This window comes from Pleurodeles waltl, chromosome 1_2, assembly GCF_031143425.1.
Source record: "Pleurodeles waltl isolate 20211129_DDA chromosome 1_2, aPleWal1.hap1.20221129, whole genome shotgun sequence".
NCBI classification, from domain to species: Eukaryota; Metazoa; Chordata; class Amphibia; order Caudata; family Salamandridae; genus Pleurodeles; species Pleurodeles waltl.
This window is the reverse complement of record NC_090437.1, coordinates 1,024,224,250-1,024,240,667: the sequence shown is the minus strand read 5'-3', so window position 1 is coordinate 1,024,240,667 and position 16,418 is coordinate 1,024,224,250. Positions and strand designations below refer to the sequence as shown.

Sequence of the window (16,418 nt, the reverse complement as noted above, 5' to 3'; positions counted from 1 at the left end):
TGCAGAAGAAATCCCACCTGTACAAGGTAATACATACACCCCCATCCCCAGCCCCAGTGCTAAAAAGCTTAAGAGAGCATTGTGGTTCTCTTTTGAGGATGCTCATATAGGATTTTTGGTGGGCTAGGCGAGTAACATGTTCTGGTTCTCTATTAATTATCACCACTACTAATACAGGTAACTGACTGGTCTGTAAAATATAAAGATAGCAAGGGCTTTCAGGATTATGAGATATCAGCTGTTGGTATAATAAAGCTCCAAGATAGAAGCCAAAATCACCATGGGCCCAATAAGTAAAGGAGATATATTTGACATCTAGAGGGTTTCTGGTTTTCGATTAAAACTGATAAAACACTACTGAAGTTACTATTTTCTTTTCAGTAGAAACTGTCAAACAATGGATTTTTGCAGCACTTTTGCTTCTTCAGCTGCCCTCTGGTGTCAAGGCAGTTTAATGCAACCTCCACTGTTTAGCACATTTCTGCAAAAGATACTACTGCTAATGCACACTTGGGCCAAGGTAAGCCAGATAATGCCCTTTTAGCATCTACAAAGTTCATGCACCAACATCCACTCCTACTTTGGATGCATGGATCACCTAATATGGCTTCAGCTCACTGTTCACTGCACAATGCTTAGTCCAGGGCAAGGAGCACCACAATGATGTCATCCTCCTTCCTGAGAGCAGGTGGATCTTTGCTTCCTTAAAGCTCAAGTATCAGGATTATGGCAACAAAAGTCACTATACCTTAAGACTACTGTAAAATCAATGTCCCTCAATTAAGTTCTGTACCCAACACTCATGTTATTTGTTTTACATTGTGATGGTCTGAAAAGCATGCCTATAGGAGCTACATCCTCTCATACAGAAGGACAAGAACAATATCAAACACATCTTGATCAACAATGCCACAAACCCAGAAGGGGTCAACACTGATTTTGCTGAAACTGTGCTGCTTCCAGGGTATATATTAAAAGAGAAAAACTAAAAGTTATAGTATGAGCTGCAGACGGTATTGCTCAGAAACATGACAAAGGAGCCACTACTCTCTGTGTTAGTATGTTCTACAGTCCTACAGTTTCAGCAAAAACCGATGCATGGATCCTTTGTGAGGCTGCATACTTGAAGTTGTTCATGATGCAGCCACACGATCAATGAGTTCAACTTTCATTCTTACTGCCTCTATTTCAAAATATGATCTGTGCAAAATTTAGATTATGTCGACATAATTTGCATGATCTTGAGAATGTTGTTTTATGCTGGCTAAGTGAAATTCCCCAAAGTACACTATTTTGCATAATCATGCACCATTCGCTTTAACTTTTTAACAGCGAATGGCGCAATTCGCAGTATATTTACCGTAGGCACATGGGAACAACAGACTCAGAATAGAAGTTATTTTCAGTAATCTTGCTTAAATGCATGCTCATACAAAAAATGATGTGAGCATGCATTTCATGCTAAACATAGTGCAATATGACGGATACGCATTTCACTTAACTACGTATAATTTTGCATAGTTTTGCCACAATTTCATATTACACGAAGATAAATTACGCATATCTTACACACCCCTAATCGAAATGAAGTGTGGAAATTAAAGCGATGAAACAAAGCAAAAATAATTTGTACAAACCATGGTGACCATATTTAATGGTAACCTATTGAGCTGTCCTCGTTCTTTCTCTCAAGATGGAAAATGCACTAGAACAGGTAAAGTAAAGTCCTTTTAGCAACTGTCACATATGCGTGGCAGAAGCACAATCACTGACCTGTTTTCAAATAATCAGTGGGGTACATGCTTAGCATAAATCAATGCTTAGTGACCCTTGGCTTTCAAATAAATTTCACAACCAAACAACCCAAGGCATCCTGTAGGTTTTGAAGTCTCTCTTCTAATTCAGCAGTAGAATTTGCTGTCACCAAAGACTCTATAGCTGATAGTGTCCATATTAAATCCTTAGCAGACTTCTCCCCTATGTCCGGGTAGATCAGGAATAGGCCCTGGGTTGACATTAATATCAATATTTCTCAACCCAGATGTTTCTTGGTGCTTGAATCAAGCAAAAGAGTAGTGTGATGCCTGCGTCAAATAATGGAGCACTGAGCACCCACAATACATGTCCATGTTCTAGGTAGGAAATGTCATTCTTTCGATCTTCATCATTAGCCCAAAGAATGGAGCAGCAGTATGGTGTGTCAAATGATTACCACTAATCTTTTACATGCTGCAATCCAATCTTCATGAGGTGGAATCATATCGCCATCCTTGCACATCCAGGGCATGGGGTGGGACTGGGCTGCTGGAAAGAAGCTTAAGTGCTGGGATATGGCAGGGAGGCAAGGAAAATATTGTTGCTTGTAAAAGCAAATTCACGGAGCTGGTACAGAGAAGAGAATTTATGAGCAGGAAAGGAGGACAGTAAGAATGAAGGAAGGTAGGAAGGTAGGAAGGTAGGAAGGAAGGAAGGAAGGAAGGGAATAAAGGGAATAAAGGGAATAAAGGGAATGTAAGGAAATGCCTCCTTGGCATGGTTACCCCCTGACTTTTTGCCTTTGCTGATGCTATGTTTTGAATTGAAAGTGTGCTGAGGCCTGCTAACCAGGCCCCAGCACCAGTGTTCTTTCCCTAACCTGTACTTTTGATTCCACAATTGGCACACCCTGGCATCCAGATAAGTCCCTTGTAACTGGTACCTCTGGTACCAAGGGCCCTGATGCCAGGGAAGGTCTCTAAGGGCTGCAGCATGTATTATGCCACCCTAGAGACCCCTCACTCAGCACAGACACACTGCTTACCAGCTTGTGTGTGCTAGTGAGAACAAAATGAGTAAGTCGACATGGCACTCCCCTCAGGGTGCCATGCCAGCCTCTCACTGCCTATGCAGTATAGGTAAGACACCCCTCTAGCAGGCCTTACAGCCCTAAGGCAGGGTGCACTATACCATAGGTGAGGGTACCAGTGCATGAGCACTGTGCCCCTACAGTGTCTAAGCAAAACCTTAGACATTGTAAGTGCAGGGTAGCCATAAGAGTATATGGTCTGGGAGTCTGTTTTACACGAACTCCACAGCACCATAATGGCTACACTGAAAACTGGAAAGTTTGGTATCAAACTTCTCAGCACAATAAATGCACACTGATGCCAGTGTACATTTTATTGCAAAATACACCCCAGAGGGCACCTTAGAGGTGCCCCCTGAAACTTAACCGACTGTCTGTGTAGGCTGACTAGTTCCAGCAGCCTGCCACACTAGAGACATGTTGCTGGCCCCATGGGGAGAGTGCCTTTGTCACTCTGAGGCCAGTAACAAAGCCTGCACTGGGTGGAGATGCTAACACCTCCCCCAGGCAGGAGCTGTAACACCTGGCGGTGAGCCTCAAAGGCTCACCCCTTTGTCACAGCACCGCAGGACACTCCAGCTAGTGGAGTTGCCCGCCCCCTCCGGCCCCCGCCCCCACTTTTGGCGGCAAGGCCGGAGAAAATAATGAGAATAACAAGGAGGAGTCACTGGCCAGTCAGGACAGCCCCTAAGGTGTCCTGAGCTGAGGTGACTCTAACTTTTAGAAATCCTCCATCTTGCAGATGGAGGATTCCCCCAATAGGATTAGGGATGTGACCCCCTCCCCTTGGGAGGAGGCACAAAGAGGGTGTACCCACCCTCAGGGCTAGTAGCCATTGGCTACTAACCCCCCAGACCTAAACACGCCCTTAAATTTAGTATTTAAGGGCTTCCCTGAACCTAAAGATTTAGATTCCTGCAACAACAAGAAGAAGGACTGCCTAGCTGAAAACCCCTGCAGAGGAAGACCAGAAGACAACAACTGCCTTGGCTCCAGAAACTCACCGGCCTGTCTCCTGCCTTCCAAAGAACTCTGCTCCAGCGACGCCTTCCAAAGGGACCAGCGACCTCTGAATCCTCTGAGGACTGCCCTGCTTCGACGACGACAAGAAACTCCAGAGGACAGCGGACCTGCTCCAAAAAGACTGCAACTTTATCCAAAGGAGCAGCTTTAAAGAACCCTGCAATCTCCCCGCAAGAGGCGTGAGACTTGCAACACTGCACCCGGCGACCCCGACTCGGCTGGTGGAGAACCAACACCTCAGGGAGGACCCCCGGACTACTCTACGACTGAGTACCAAAACCTGTCCCCCCTGAGCCCCCACAGCGCCGCCTGCAGAGGGAATCCCGAGGCTTCCCCTGACCGCGACTCTCTGAAACCTAAGTCCCGACGCCTGGAAAAGACCCTGCACCCGCAGCCCCCAGGACCTGAAGGACCGGACTTTCACTGCAGAAGTGACCCCCAGGAGTCCCTCTCCCTTGCCCAAGTGGAGGTTTCCCCGAGGAAGCCCCCCCTTGCCTGCCTGCAGCGCTGAAGAGATCCCTTGATCTCTCATTGACTTCCATTGCGAACCCGACGCTTGTTCTAACACTGCACCCGGCCGCCCCCGCACCGCTGAGGGTGAAATTTCTGTGTGGGCTTGTGTCCCCCCCCCGGTGCCCTACAAAACCCCCCTGGTCTGCCCTCCGAAGACGCGGGTACTTACCTGCTGGCAGACTGGAACCGGGGCACCCCCTTCTCTCCATTGAAGCCTATGCGTTTTGGGCACCACTTTGAACTCTGCACCTGACCGGCCCTGAGCTGCTGGTGTGGTAACTTTGGGGTTGCTCTGAACCCCCAACGGTGGGCTACCTTGGACCAAGAACTGAACCCTGTAAGTGTCTTACTTACCTGGTAAAACTAACAAAAACTTACCTCCCCCAGGAACTGTGAAAATTGCACTGTGTCCACTTTTAAAATAGCTATTTGTGAATAACTTGAAAAGTATACATGCAATTGAAATGATTCAAAGTTCCTAATGTACTTACCTGCAATACCTTTCAAACAAGATATTACATGTTAAATTTGAACCTGTGGTTCTTAAAATAAACTAAGAAAAGATATTTTTCTATACAAAACCTATTGGCTAGATTTGTCTCTGAGTGTGTGTACCTCATTTATTGTCTATGTGTATGTACAACAAATGCTTAACACTACTCCTTGGATAAGCCTACTGCTCGACCACACTACCACAAAATAGAGCATTAGTATTATCTATTTTTACCACTATTTTACCTTTAAGGGGAACCCTTGGACTCTGTGCATGCTGTTCCTTACTTTGAAATAGCACATACAGAGCCAACTTCTTACAGGGAATAAAGGGAATAAAAAAGAAATTCTGGGTGGGTCCATGGTTGGAAGTGATTGGAGTAATGCTAATGTGGCCCCACGCGAGCTGGCCATTTCCACACAGCTATGCCTAGTACATCAGAATTATCTGCAGAACTTTACTTCTAAGATGCTATGGTGAGCGGGCAGAATTCTATCACACCTATGCTCCTTATGCAATGCTAGTGAATGTGATTTATTCCCTTTGATCTGGAGGTGTCCTCTCCAGGTAAAGTACTGGTCAGACATGCTCTCTACCCTCACTAGAATAGTAGGACCGCCGACTGACTGTTCTCTCCACAATGTACTCTTGCGTGTCTTGGACGATGCAGGCATTTTTAAAGGAGAACGTGTCTTGGTTGGGGCAAGGATAGCCAAACAAGACCTTGGTTGATACTGGAAATCCCCTGCCCCACCTCTGACTGTTAAATGGGGGGAGTCAAAGGACTGGTGTGAAAAAAATGATGAATCTACTGGCAAAGGCATTGAATGCTGTCATAAACATTACAAGATTTGGGGAGAATGGTAGAACTACTGTTATTTGATTGCTGTATTATGTAACATGACATACAATATTGCCCTTTTAGATGAATTCATGACATTGCAACTGCATTCCATATTTGACTATTCTGATTAATTAAGAGAAAACTAGTCAGAAAAACTGAAAGAACAGATGTCACTTTGTCACTCATGTAGTAGTTACGCATCTATTGGTCATAATAGCTACCAGAAGTGTTGAGAAGAATAAACTTGTCAGGCATTTTCCCTTTTATTGGTATCAAAGAAACAGCTAGGCAATGTGAAATGTGAGAGCACTGACATTTACCGCTTGCAAGGGCATTGGGTACTTGCTTTGTGATGCAAAATTGACTGCCCAGGCTCCCTTGATCTCCAGCAGGATGTGGACAAACAATCAAGGCTTAACGCAAAGAAGGTGGTGGTGTGGTGGATGTATATGTAATAAATACTTAGTACAGTTGTAAAATGTGATTGGCCAGTTAGATTTGTGATTTCTTGTGAAGACAGCACTTTATTAACATCTGGGATACATACAGTAAAATTGAATGACAAAGGCAGGCCTCGAAAAATCATAAAAATGTTACTAGACCTGCAGGTCGACTAGCTTGAATAAACATCTCCACCTAACTGTAATGTACTTGACCCAGAAACGGGTCTCAAATCGTGTGTTCCTAGGCAAATATTGTATTTTACTGTCCCCTTTTTCTTCATTCTCACATATGAGTGCACCTTCAAATATGTGAGTTCAGCATTTCTGTTGTAAAACAAAATCCCCTTTCGTTTGATTAAATACACTAAAAGTTTGCTCCATGTATAATACATCTAGCCCACACATAAGGTACACATGATCCATGCATGACTTGCCTCTTAGTTTACTAATAGCTTTGCCATCAGGGCAGGATTGTTTCTCAGTTTATGGTTAAACACTTTAAATATGTATATTACGAAAGTATGATGTGGTAGTGCACTGCCATTTACAGACAGTGAATTTCCAAGAAATGTCCAAAAACATTCCCACTAATTTGCAGCTTTGCTGATAAAACTATATAGTGTATTACAATAATCTGTGAAAATTGGGTTTCAGAAAACATTTATCATTTGCACATCGCCAAGTAAAGTGTTCTGACTTTTTTTTCATCCTATTAAAATGTTGTTTTATCACACAGAAGTACAAAAATGGTCTTTCATAGCTACTGAAATATATTTTTGAAATGTTTGTAAAGTTGACTTAGTTATATAAATGTTGTGTCTTAGGAAAAACCTGATACCAAAAGCCTTTCATTTCACATAGGTCAGACAGTTCACCTTACAAAATCCCGGAACTCTGCAGTCACAAGGAAAAGTATTTGCATTGCAAGAAGATAAAATGACTTTTGACCTCTGTCTCTGAACACAGAGCAAATGTGACAAGAATAGGATTTAAAGACATCTTAATTGCTAATTCAGTTTATGACTGAACAGCACACCTCTTCTTTGTCCACTCAAGGGTGAAGTGGAATCTAAAAATAGTTTGACCTCCTAAAATAAAACTCACCATGTTGAGTGGTCGAGTAGATTTTTCGAGCCCTGAAGAATAAAAAGCCTTGAGATCGCAATATGTAATAGCCCCACATCATCAGTGGCTCTTCACACACAGGAGGCACCTAATTCTATCCTGGCTGCACAAGAAATATTCTCGGAGCTCCCTACTAGAGGCAGTAGCATGCACCTAGATCTACTTGACCAGTGGCAGGAGGAGCCCGATAGTGAAGCCTGCCACCTCCATAGTCACGGAGGTCCTTTAATCTGATTGACAGGAAGTCCCAGTATACATTAACCATTACATAAAGATTTGTTGTAAACCTGTATTATTAGGTTTTTCATTTCTTATACAGACAGGGTGAACACAGTGTGTCAAAAAAAGTAAAGGGACACTGTGCCCACACGTAGTTGGTGAAACAAGGTACAACATAGTCTAGTCGATGACGAATAACAGATGTATTTTGGTGAGTGACTGCAAGTGATCACATCTTCAATCTGTGTGGTGAATAAAGGAATAAAGAACTCCTAAAACAAAACAAATAAAAGGTGACTTCAGCAGGCCTGGGCCTGATGTTTAGTATGATTTAGTGAGGGTGCCTTGCAATGTGCTTATTGGTGAGATCATACTTGGTGGTATGTTCACCCCACAGCATGGTGGGAAACAAGGGGTGGCAGGTCCATGAAGCAGGGTAGGACATCAGTATGGAGACTGGCTATGGATAAGTGTAGCTGCATGGATGTTTTGTCTTTTTTTTGCAGCCACTAAAGGAGAAATCAACCTCATCCCACAGTGATGCAATGGAGCGGTGAGCCTACATGCCAGAAAGCTAACTATTCTACTTCTGCCCATTGGAGCACCTTGATATGCCATTTTGCTCACTCCAGCCTTTCATTGCACTGTGATCAACTTTTGGGTGCTGAGTTAGACCAAATCTAGGATTTTAATTACTACCCGCCCAGCTTTTGGACGCCTGTAGAACCCCAGGAGGCTACACTCAAGTTTGTTCAACTCTTGTTGGCCAGCGGCAGTTGAGAGTGGGGTGCATACTGTGCCCTAGAAAGTCTGAGCACTTTGGCAGCCCCAAAACATATGTCAGATGTCTGCGTATGAAGTAGAGCACTGTGGGCAAGTTGAAACCGCTGATGTGAAGATTCTGCTAAGCCTCTCTGGAGTTAAGTTGGCACTGTGGAGTGTTATGTGCTGAATGTATGACAATTGAATTGAGATAAATATACTTAGGCTAGGGATTTTTGGTGTTTGTATGTTACTTCCTAGGAAACACCCTGCTACCGAATTTTTTGCAAGGCAGCCAACTGGTCATCACCACACACCTCTAACAAACCTTACTGTTTGACCTGTTACCCTGTCAGCAGGCCATGGTCGATCAAATTGTGTTAAGGAACTGGTTCCAGACATCAGCATCATAAACCTGCTAGCCATCACTTGTGGAGGGCACTGCTTTACAGCAGTTGTCTTTCCTCTGTAGGCCCAGAAGGGGACGTACTATGCCAGGCGCGAGCTTCCGGCACAGACACTGATCGCTAATCGGGTATTGGTGTTACCAGCCACGTGTCTCCAGCGTTCGGTGTTTGTTTTGGCCTCCAGACACCGTCCCAGAAATTTCGAGCCTCTACCTCCCTGCCGCTCTCCCCCACCCTGCAGCACAGACTATGGCACCCGACAACCTCCGACAGCTCAGCACGGTGCAGCACAAGGGGGTCGAGAAGGAATTCTGCAGGTGAGCAGTGTGGCAAGCAGGGAGAGAGGACAACCTTGTGGGGGCTGCGACAATTAACAGGGTGAGGCTGCAGGTCTCCAAGTCATAGAGCAGGTATCGGGGGCAGAAAGCAATAGGCTACAGACAGCTCATACTGTGTGGATGTGGCCGGCTTTAGGCCAATGTGGCATGCAAACATGCAGCAGTCTGCCCTGCTCCCACCCTCACCCCACCTGTCTGTGACTGCTGTACCACTGCTGGTTCAATCCTCAAAGCAAAGGCCAAAGGAGAAAGAACAAAGCATAAAGTAACCAAACATTAAACAGCTATTGGAAACAGGGAATCGGAATCTGGAGCTTGGGGGCAGGGCTGGATGCACTGAGGAAGCACCAATCAAGGCTGACACTGCATCACCACTACAAGTAAGGTATCCTGAACAGGAATCTTGCAGGAACTTTGCGATAACACAGAAAAGGGGTAAAGGATCAGTTAACGTCTCTAACATCTGGCCACAGTGTGGAAAGTAGTTTAAAGAGACGAGATAAGGGGCCGATTCCTTGAGCCTCTTAGAATAATAGAGCCATTCCACTGTTAATCAGCACTAGTACACGTCGGGGGCTGGAGCCTGTGAACAGAAAGGGGAAAGCCTCTGAAATATCCAACATCTAATTACCTGGCCAGCCCCAATTACAACTCAACTGTAAATACGCTCAGGGATGATCGGGCGCTTCATTAGCTGTAAGTGACCTCTGGCACAGAAAGTGGACGCACACAGACGTACACAAAACACTGTGTTTCACTGGCACTGTAAGGCCACGTAAAGGCCACAAAAACACATTTCAAACCCGTTAGGGCCCCAAACAGAGGGGCAAGTTTGCTCAACCTGAACCACCTTGGGAGAGTTCTCGCCTCAGTCGAGATGAGAAATCTGGAGGACCCGCAGTTAATTTGGTGTTAGAACAGAAAAACAAAAAAGACAAAAGCTAATAGTGTCTTGCACCGAGTCAAAAAAGCCACACAAGAATCCGCTGGAGTACCTGGAGACTATCACAAAGTCTTTCTCTTCAGGAGAGCCATAGCCATGCCTAAGAGGAAGGTTCATGAACGACAGCGGCCTAATTCACAGACAGGGAAACACCCCACAATTACAAATGGAGAAAGGGACAAAACGCTCTTGGTGAACAAGCCGCACCTAGAGGCTCGAAGACCTACCGACTTAGCCAAGCCCCCAACAGGACAAAATCACACACAGCAGCAGAAAAGCTGCGGGGGAAATTACTGCATATTTCCAGATAAAAGAGAAGGGTATTCTTTCTATCGGAGATCCTGCTATGACCACTCAGCCACCTTCAACAGTTCTCCCAGAAGTAGAGTAACTCAGTGGAACTGGTGATGGAAGAAAGCATCATAGACTTCCGGTGTAGTAACAAGACTGCTGGATTTTGGACAGCAGGACCACCAAGTATGGAGGACTGAATCTGATCCCCACCAGGTGACAGCTGTTGGCCTAACCCTTCCGGCTTGCTAGCAGCACCTCACCAATACCAAAGGTAAGAGTGATTTGTGGCAGCCTATTGCATGACACTCAGACTCCTCAGGGAAGTCGTGGTGGAATGGATCGTACCCCTTTCTTTCAGTTATGCAAGTCTCATACATGCAAGGACAAACAGAAGCAGGCTCTTGGTTATAGATATATATATTTTACTGAAGCAACTATGTTCTACGTAAAAAGGCATGAATTGCGATTATGAGAATAATGAAACACTGCGCTATCACAGCAGTCACTAGGAAAGTGAAATACAAGAAGAGTCCCACCATATTGTCACAATAGTGTCCCTAATATCCCTATCTACACTATTACGTTTTTACATGAGAGCAAATAGTAGTGGTAGCCCTAGTCTATCCTGCTGGTCCCGGGTAGGAAGCCCAACCACCATACCTGTGTTCAGAGGTGAAGAAGAGGTCTGTTAGTCTGCTAGGAGTACTCCCAAGTAGGCAGACGAGCCAAAAGCTTTCTGCAGAAAGTGCCAGATGTAAGCGCCACATTTTTTTGAAACAGAAGAGCCTGTCTGCTCCACTTGTCAAAATTTACATTTAAAGTAGCAATATGAGGCCAAATTTCTGCTACTTTTATCTCTCACATGGGGGGAAAAAGCATATTTCTGCAACCTGTAACAATTTGGGAGACCAAAACTACATTGGCAATTCCATCTCGCATACCACAACGGCTCATTTTGTTCAGCCTCACATAATTCCCATTCAAGAACACCTGGAATGCCAGAGGAATCAAAGGGACAGGGACCCCCTCCAGATAACAGGCTACATTTGCAGCTGAAGCATTACATGCTCCATGCAAGGTCAGCTGTTTGCAAATCATTGAATGACTTCCCGCAGTCTCACATTTTCTCCCGCTAAGAAAGACCTCCTTCATGCCATTGAAACATTTGTACGTAAAGGGTAGCTCCCACACCTCTTCGATGTAAGTATCTCCTAGCTTTTCAAATCTGCCAACAGGAATGTGCTTCAAACACTATGGGAATTAAAATGTTGAAATGGGCAAATTAACAACCCTTTGTATTAAACAAACTGCGGGTGGTATTTCCGCCACAGTGAAAGGCAACTTTTCAATGTTAAAATATATATTGCTTCTTTCTTAGCCATTATTTGTTACTGTCATGTCTGGTTAAACGTGGCAAACAATTTCCTGGAGCTGGTGTGTTGCCACGGCACGCAATCACTTTTCAGAACTTGTAATGTCCAACCAAACCGCATAATGGGCCTAAGCTGACTCTCTCCATGTTGTAAAAATGACGTCATATTGTATGATGTCAATTACATATGAAACAATGTTATTTAGGGTGTAAATGTGGTTGGATAAAGTGTTCATACCATTATCTACAACTGCTGGAACTTTCGTAGGTTTTCTTGATCTATTTTCCTTAACCGGGCGCTGGCTTCTTTTTGTGAAAGTTTCCATATTTTGTTATATAGTGCGTAATTTGAGTGGTTTTATTGAACCTAACAAATCTTGTAAGTCCATGTTTTCTGACAGGAGACTAAGTTGTATCAGAGTGTTGTGATGACATGTAATGAGGGTCATGCCGGCTCGCTATAAAACCCTCTGTGGAGTTTACAAACCGTGCATGACAACTGCTTGGGCCCACTGGCCACAATAACCACCCATTTGGACCTGAAACTGTTGACTTAAATGTCCCATTTCTTACCCACCCATCGAGCTGTTCTTCAGTAACATTTAAAATCTTTTGCCATTAGTCAAATTTAGCCGGTGACAGAATACTGGGCACACTCAATTACTTAATCTTTGCTAAGCATAAACAAGTTGTTTGTTGTACTGTTTAATTCAAGAATTTAATTTTCAACTGAATAAGGCCTGATCTAAACAAAGCTTCCCACCCCTGTATTTGCCAGTTTCAATTTCCCCACACACTCTTTAAGTCAATCAACTTCAACCAATAATCATAGCGTTCAACAGCCAACGTGGAAGCAAAGGAATCAGAATAGATTAGTTTGGTATCTGTTAACAGGACATTCTGAAATTTCATAGGAGGCAATTTAAAATAATAAGGCTCCGCCTTTGTGACATCGCGCCCAGACAAATATGCAAACCTTTCCACATATGTTTTAGAACTCCTCACTGATGGAGTTTGACAATGTTCCTATTGTGAGTATTTGTATGCATTTCTCAGGGTGCTGGCTTTATGTATAAAATGGTTCCGTAATGACGGTAACAGGACATTTCCCCATAAATTGCTGTTTGGTAAATATCTTCACTTTCAAACAGTATAATATTGAAGGTCCGAAAGCATAGAATCAACTGTTTTCACATCCCAATTATCAGAAATCACTCCACGTGTTATTATCTCATTATTATAGAAACTTTGAATACATATGGAATTTGAATAATTTCCGTTAGTCTGAATATATCAAATGATACTTTATCCCAAACAATCCCATCACGAGTCGCACAGCTGAAGGGTTCACTAGGGACAAATCTCTGCGCAGCTCATGTGAGGACAGATGAGGCTTCAAAACTTCATCCACTAGTTCAGCAGCAGAGGGTTCAGGAAGATAATGACCATGTTTAATCAGAAAGAAAACTGTGACAAACCAATCCTAAGAAGGAAGGCAAGCACAGTTAACTGTACCCATAGATAATTCCATGGAGAAATCGGATAGTTCGTTTTAGGCCAATTGAATAGCTAATGTGCTCTTGTTACAGGTGCATTTGAAGATGCTGAAGGGTTTGAAAAAGAATTGTTGATGTCAGCAAAATATCCAGAAGCAGTTCATGCAAACAATGGAGCCGGTGTTGGAGAAAAAGAACTGGCAGATATATCCCTTGGTGGTTCGTAATAAACAATTCCGATTAGCAGTGAGAGGGGTTCGGGAACTGCTCAGGAGTACTCATGGTCTACTGTGTAGGACCAGCCACATGGTGTAAATTGACATTGTCAATTGAAACAAAACAGTTTTCTTCGGAAATGTGCAGTAGTGGTAGAAAGAGCGTTCTGATACAGTGTGTTCCCAGGACTGGAACGTGTGCTCAGTATGATGGGCAGCAATCTTTTCACGCACTAGATCCCCAACTTTTGAAATCCAGCTGATGGATGTTGTTGGTGAATCCCTCATTCCCAAGGTGGTGGCACATGCAGATGAGTTTTCATCAAGGAACTGTTGTAATTCCTTCAAGACAGTAACACGTTCATTTATGTCAGAAAGTCTGTCTTCTGCCACTGCACCAGGGCCATCAAGATCTGGGACATACATAGGTATGCTAAACATAACCTTATATGGGGTGCACTCTCCCATGGACCTTCTGGGCTGATTATTAAGTGCTCACTGGACTCCATACAGGGTGTTAAGCCAGCAACGACCTGAACCTAGTACTCTAGCAGTTAAGGATTGCTTTAAGTCTCGGTTCTTCCGCTCCCCAACAATGTTTCCCTGGGAATGATATCAACACGAGAAATGTAGTTGGACCCCCATTGTCACCATGGTGTCCCTGAATGCCCTGGAGGCAAAGGCAGGGCCCTAGTCCGATTGGAAAGGTGCAACTGTATATATCCCAATAAAGACATACAAATCTTTAATAACAGTTTGAGCGTCAGCTGATCGTTGTGGCCATACCCATAGAAATCTGGAGCAAGAATCAACAGCGACTAAGATGTATTTATATGTACCATCAGGTGTTAGGGGACCACAGTGGTCCAGGTACACACACTGTAGTGGTTTGTTAGAAATTAGGAGGGTTGTCTGTGGTGGGTGTTAATGGGGAACTCTCTTATTAGCTGGCAGATTTCACAACAAAGAACATGCTGTGGGGTCTGTTTGTATAGGCCTGGCCACCAAAAGGGTTTTTGCAAAAATGTAATTATAGCTGTCACACCTGCATGGGTAGAAGCAACCCCTTCATGTGCTGCTTTTATTAGAGCTAATCTCTGGTCTTTGTTGGTGGATCACACAATCACCCACCCCTGGTATTGTACTGAATGCAACATTTTTGGCACTTAAATGATAGAAATATTTGGCGGGATGCGCCTTTGGCAAGGACTTGCTGTCAGTCGAAGATTTCATAGCAGCCAGTGTTTCACCATCCAACCTCGTCTTGGAACAAATAATTGCAGCAACAGAAGCTGTGCTACTGCTGACTTGCTGCCTCATCAGCCAAGGTGTTTCCTGCAACGCATATTCCTACATGTTGATGGCACATTGTTGTACCACATAGGTATTTGGTAGTGTCTCTTTTAGATCTGATACTTTCCCCCACCGGAGTCTGTGTTGGATGGTGTTCCCTTTTGAACCTCTGAACCCTTTCTGGTGCCAGTAATGCAGATATTCATTAAAGAACTAGACACAATAATACAAATCTCACACAATCAGCGTTAGGAGATTAGGATCTGTGTTTTCCAGTGCCAATATTAGAGCCTTGAGCTCTACCAATTGTGCAGTGCGGTCCCCTAAGGTCTGCATGTATGTTTTGGGGGTGGAACTTGCCATTCCTCATGTATCTACTCATAGCTGCGCAATCAGCAGAGTATTGTTATTTTGTGCCTACTGCTGGTTGTGCTGAACCATTAGTGTAAATAACCATTTGATATTTGTTAGAAATTGGGTCTCTAGTTGGCAGAGGTGTACACCCTTGTCCAAGTAGGTACCACAATCCTAGTCAGGCTAAGTCACAACACAATCCAAATCATCCTGTGCTCACCCTCTGGTAGCTTGGCACAGAGCAGACAGGCTTAACTTACAAGGCAATGTGTAAAGTATTTGTGCAATAACGCATCCAATATGCACAATTCGAGATGTCACTTTTTAAATGTTTAAATGAGTCTCAATCCTTAAGAATCAGTGGTTATAGTCTTGTAACACGCAGTACCTGGTATGTGCTAAAAATAACGATGCACAGAAGCCGCAGAGGAGGTGATGCGTTGAAAAACAAGGTGCTGCATCAGATTTTCTGGCATCAGCACAGATGATGCGTCACTTCTTTCCACGCTGCAAGGTGATGTGTCAATTTGTAGGAGTGCAGCCTTGGTTCTTGACTGCGATGTTCGGATATTTTGATGCCTAAGGACGATGTGTTGAAAATCATTGATGCGCTAGTAAGAAGGAGCAGGCACTGCGTCCATCCCGTAGGCGATGCAGTGATTTTTCAGCCATGAGGCAGGTGCTGTGTCGATTTCTGCAGGCATTGTGTGGATTTTCCGATGCACTGGGATTTTCTTCTCTTTGGTGAAGTCTTTGTGGCCCTGAGACTTCAGAACAGGAGGCAAGCTCAATCTAAGCCCTTGGAGAGCACTTGTGGGGATGGAAGAGTCCTTCCAGCAGAGTCCGGGGCCAGCAGGGCAGCAGTCCTTCTCAGCAAAACAGTCCAAAGGAGTCCTTTGGACAGCCAGGCAGTCCCTCTGACAGAGGCCAGTTGCAGGTCCAGAAGTGTGTGATTTGGTGGGGTCAGAGACCCAGTATATATACCCCAAAATGCCTTTGAAGTGGGAAACTTAGAGTGGTTTTGAAGTGCACAAGTTCCCCTTTCAACCCAGTCCTGTCTGTCAGGATCCCATCCCTGCGGGGGGGGGGGAGGTATCAGTACTTTGTGTGAGGGCAGGCCACTGGCCTTTGAAGTGTAAGGGAGACCCCCTTCATCCTCCCCTGCCCAGGGAGACCCATCCAATATGCAGATGCATATTTATGGCTGTCTGGGTGGAATGTACAACGGGAGCTATCAACAAGCACAGACCAGACGTGGCTTAAAGACATGCTGTAAGGCACAGATGGCAGCAAGTGCAGAGAAATGCCCACTGTCTAAAAATGGAATTTCCAAAATAGTAATGTTAAATCTAACTTTACTAGTAAGCAGGATTTTTTATTACTGTTTTGGCTATACTAAGCATGACAGGGCTACTCCTTTCAGTTCAGAATCTACTACT

General features: G+C 44.3%; 1 protein-coding gene across 1 annotated transcript in view; it reads left to right on the top strand.

Moving 5' to 3' along the window:
* LIAS (lipoic acid synthetase) overlaps positions 1-16,418 on the top strand; it is a 212,995-nt gene that overhangs the window by 31,937 nt on the left and 164,640 nt on the right. The window lies entirely within an intron of this gene.